This window comes from Terrapene carolina, unplaced genomic scaffold (assembly GCF_002925995.2).
Source record: "Terrapene carolina triunguis isolate 2854851 unplaced genomic scaffold, T_m_triunguis-2.0 Scaffold194, whole genome shotgun sequence".
Classification (NCBI taxonomy): Eukaryota; Metazoa; Chordata; order Testudines; family Emydidae; genus Terrapene; species Terrapene triunguis.
In genome coordinates, this window is record NW_020664545.1 from 11,289,550 (window position 1) to 11,294,668 (window position 5,119).

General features: G+C 47.3%; 1 protein-coding gene across 1 annotated transcript in view; it reads left to right on the forward strand.

Annotated features, from left to right (window-relative positions):
* Window positions 1–5,119, forward strand: part of REXO1 (RNA exonuclease 1 homolog) — a 73,731-nt gene that overhangs the window by 778 nt on the left and 67,834 nt on the right. The gene's annotated exons all lie outside the window — the stretch shown is intronic.

Sequence of the window (5,119 nt, forward strand, 5' to 3'; positions counted from 1 at the left end):
CCCCCCCCCCTGTGATATATACTGACAGGTGCCCCTACCCCGAAATATACTGACAGGCGCACGCCCCCCACCCTGCGATATATACTGACCGGTGCTTCCTCCCCCTACCCCGAAATATACTGACTAGTTCCTTCTCCCCCTCTTGATTGTTTTTTTCTTAGAATCAGAATATCAGGGTTGGAAGGGACCTCAGGAGGTCATCTAGTCCAACCCCCTGCTCAAAGCAGGACCAACCCCAACTAAATCATCCCAGCCATCCCATTCCTCCCTCCCCCCAAATATGCTGACTGGTTCCTTCTCCCTCCCCCCTCCCAATATACTGACTGGTGCCTTCTCCTCCCCTCCCCCATGTAGTGACTGGTGCTTTCCCTCCCCCACCCTCAAATATACTGACTGGTGCCTGCCCCCCTGAAATATAGCGACCGGTGCCTCCTCCCCCCCAAAAAAAATGTAGCTACAGGTGCTTTCCTTCCCCTCCCTGAAATATAGCTACAGTTGCCTTCTTCCTCCCCCCTCAAAATGTAGCGACAGGTGCCTTCCCTCCCCCCCCCAGGAGTGCCAGGTGCCTTCCCTCCTCCACCCCCCTCAAAATGGAGCGACAGATGCCCTCCCTTCCCCCCTCCCCCAAAAAGGAGCAACAGATGCCTTCCCTTCCCCTCCCCCGAAATGTAGCGACAGGTGCCTTCCCTTCCCTCCTCCCCCAAAAAGGAGCGACAGGTGCCTTCCCTTTCCCCCTGTAATGTAGCGACAGGTGCCTTCCCTCCCCCCCGAAATGTTGTGACAGGTGCCTTCCCCCCTGCCCCCAAAAGGAGCGACAGGTGCCTTCCCTTCCCTCCTCCCCGAAATGTAGCGACAGGTGCCTTCCCTTTCCCCTTCCCCCAAAAAGGAGCGACAGGTGCCTTTCCTCCTCCCCCCCCCCGAAATGTAGCGACAGGTGCCTTTCCCCCCAGTGTAGTGACGGGTGTCTTCCCCCTTCCCCAATATAGTAACAGGTGCCTTCCCTTCCCCCACTAATATGTAGCAACTGGTGCCTTCTCTCACCTCCCCTCCCCCCAAATATAGTGACAAGTTCCTTCTCCTCCCATCCTCCCTCAAAATTTAGTGGCAGGTTCCTTCTCCTCTGCATTCCCCCCAAATAATGACAAGTTCCTTGTCTCCCCCCAAACATGACAGGTTCCTTCTTCCCCCTCTCCTCCCAGCATAGAGACAAGTTGCAGCTCTCCCCAGAGTGACAGCTCCGTTGACCCGTCTTCTTCCCCCCTTCCCAGCCCTCACTCCCCAGTGAGAGCTCCATGTATCACCCATCCACAGTCACCCTGTCCCTAATTACAGGTCTGCTGAGGGGACAGTTTCCTTTCCCTTCTTAACTGCAACCCCACTCAGGGTCGCCCCCACCCTGTTCTGCTCCAAGGGTCCTTTCTTAGTCGTCATGGAGGTGATAGGCATAGAGGAGACCTGTTAAGTCACCTCGTCTGTTCATCCTGCTGCTTTTGTGACCTTTTCATAGACCTAGGCTTCGCAGTCAATTTTTATTTTGTTATAATTTCAATGGATACACTTGAGGTTGGTTTTTAAGCATCTTCTTTGATTGTTATCAATTAAAACTTCCCAGTTGTGCAGAATTATGGGTTTGAAGCATTTTTTATTAATTTAAATGTTCACAGTTGTGGGAAATTATGGCGGGGGGGGGGTCAGACAGTAATTATTTAATGACAGTAAATGTTGAGGTTCAAAAGGTTAAAGCTTTATAACAGTTAAAAAATTAATTGCCAACATCACAATGTGCAAAAAAAAATAAAAAAATCCAGTGTAAATGTTCTTAAATCAAACTCTAATAAGTTCTCAAGCAGCATTTTTCTTACCTTGCCTATCTGTACATTTCGATTATTATCGTTAGAAATATTTGTCCATCAGTTTGTGTGCATTTTCAAATGAGCCTAACTGACTTAGGTGCCTGGGACCAACTCTCTGCCCCCTCCCCCCATTCCTGACCCAACTTTATTCAGGTATTTGTGCCGTGGTATGTGAAGCAATTTTTGTAGTACGTACAGCACTTAGAGTTCCTTTTGGATGATAGAGGATCTATACATTCATGATTGTATGATGTCGGAAAGATAACCTTGTTTTTTTGATCATTCTTCTTGTGAGGGATTCTTTTCAGTAGAACTCTTTTATATATGTGGATTTGGGTTGAGAAGTGGAGAGTAATTATAAATCGACTCCAAGGCACTGCCTTTAATAGGAGGCTGCTGGCACTGCTACTGTTAGCGTGTGTAATGTCTTTAAGAACAAAGTACTCTCTAGTTTTAAAATCTGGGGGACGGAACAACCCTTTTGTTTTAGCTCATTTGATCTGAGATGGATTTAGACTAAAGAGACTATGCTTTGATTTAGTATTTCCTTTCATGTGCAGTAGTGTAGTTCCCCTGATCTGTGAGGTTACATTTAAAATTTACGCTAGAGGGTGGTGTTTTCTCTGTTGTATTCTGACTTTCTTTAGCAAGCAACCAACTTTTTGAGATCAGTCTCTCTTATTCAAGATGAGTTGCTGTGTGTCAATTAAATTGCTTGTATTCTAAAGGAGCCTTACAAAAGATCATGAAAACATATGAGGCCAGACACAATATGTGCTTTCATGTCCATGTCATGATGTTTACTAAATAAAATTAAAAACCATATATTTTGTAATCCTTGGGCAAGAAGAGCAGTGGAAAAAGCAGCCTGCAAGCAAATAGTTTTTTCCCCCAAGGGTGCTATCAAGGGTAAAGAATAATAATGCTCTAACAAATCCAGCGTATACAGGGTGTTTGCTTCTGAGGTTGAGGTCAACCATGATGCCCAAGGAGTACATTGGGCCTGCCATTACTAGTGTGCCACCCAAAAAATATTCAGTAGTTCATCCAATGCAGATCACGGTGTGGAGGGAGGAGGAGAGTGAGTCCGATTGACTGACTGCAGGCAGTTACTGAGCTTTTAAAACAAGGGGCCAAATCATCTACTCCTCCATGCCTGAGTAGAAGATATGAACCCCAGGCAGACCTAGGTGAATGGAGGGCATACGAGGGAATACCTGCTTCATGGCATCATTCTCCTTCCCTCTTCAACTACAGGTAGTATTGTCTGTCCCCCCCCTCCCCCTGAATTGTTGATGGGGGATCCGCACTCCCAGTGGGCTGGACTCCTGCCCTCTGAAGGGTGACAAATGGCGGAGCCGTGGCCTCCAGAAGAAGAGCTTCTAAAATCTGCACGTTGTAAGGGTGACCCCCCTCCAGCCTTGCACAGAGGTTGCAAATGCCAGTCGTTCCCTCCCTGATGTGAAAGCACCCCAACAAATGGAAACTTGGGGAGTTTCCTGGCCCCTTACTTGTAGGGAAAACCCACCTATGATTTCTCACCGAGAAATCTTCCGTGAGCTTAAACAAAAAAGGAAGCTTACAAGAAGTGGAAACTTGGACAGATTGTGACGTTGTGCAGTCTATATGGTTTTATAAAAACTTGATGATAAGTCAATATAATGTAACTGGGATAGTTTTAGAGAAAATATGGTAATAAGTGAATATAACGTAACTGGGATATGCTTCATGCAAAAGGTCTCTTGTAAGGTATCATTACAAAGCTTATAATCTACTGAGTATGATCATCTGATTTGTATAAATGTACCACTCTTGTATCTAAAACTAGAAATATAAAATGTAACTCTGAGGGCCTATTGTAATTATGTAAAGTGTGGGCCATTAATGATGGTTTGGAATCTTGATGACTCCCATTAACCAGGACCATTGTCTGCAGATGGTGGTGTTTACCTGTGAGTCTTCCTGTATATGTGTGTGCTGGCAAGTGAGTAATGAAGTCTTGCAGTGACATGTGATCATGTCACCTGAACTGGAATCCATCTTTAACCTGGTGCTTTTCCAGTGAGGGGGGGGTGGAAACCCAGAGGGACAAAGGGTTCCCACCTTATGCAAAAGATATATAAAGGGGTGGAAGAGAACAGAGGGGGAGAGGAGCCATCATGAAGAATCCCCTAGCTATGACCTGAGCTGCAACAAGAGCTGTACCAGGGGAAAGAATTGTGCCCAGGCCTGGAAGGTGTCCAGTCTGAGAAAAAGCTTACTGAAGCATCTCTGAGGGTGAGATTATCTGTATTCAGTTTGATTAGACATAGATTTGCGCATTTTATTTTATTTTGCTTGTGACTTACTTTGTTCTGTCGGTTACTACTTGGAACCACTTAAATCCTACTGTCTGTATTTAATAAAATCACTTTTTATTTAGTAATTTACTCAGAGTATGCATTAATACCTGGGGGAGCAAACAACTGTGCATATCTCTCTATCAGTGTTTTAGAGGGCGAACAATTTATGAGTTTACTCTGCATAAGCTTTATGCAGGGTAAAACGGATTTATTTGGGTTTAGACCCCATTGGGAGTTGGGCATCTGAGTGCTAAAGACAAGCACACTTCTGTAAGCTGTTTTCAGGTAAACTTGCAGCTTTCGGGCAAGTGATTCAGACCCTGGGTCTGTGTTGGAGCCAGACGGGAGTGTCTGGCTCAGCAAGACAGGGTGCTGGAGTCCTGAGCTGGCAAGGAAAACAGGAGCAGAGGTAGTCTTGGCACATTGGGTGGCAGCTCCCAAGGGGGTTTCTGTGATCCAACCCGTCACACAGATGACTAGGGAGGAGTATAAAAATATTGCTTGAGCATGCAGGGGTGTAATCAGGAAGGCCAAAGCACAACTGGAGTTGCAGCTAACAAGGGATGTGAAGGGTAACAAGAAGGGTTTCTACAGGTATGTTAGCAGGGCCGGCTCTAGGATTTTTGCCGCCCAAAGCAAAAACAATTTTGGCCGCCCCCCCCCCCCTGTTTTTTAATTACCCCACCCCCGGCCCCGCCTCAACTCCGCCCCTTCCCCAAATCCCCAGCCCTGCCTCCTCCCCCCAGGCTCTCAAGCCTAGGAGGGAGGGAGGGGGAGAAGCGGTGCCCGCGCCACGGCCATTTGGAGTCTCCCCCTCCCTCCCAGGCTCTCAAGCCTGGGAGGGAGGGGGAGCAGCGGCGCGCGAAACGGCTGTTTTGTGCGCCGCGGCCACTCGGGATCTCCCCCTCCCTCCCAGGTTTGAGA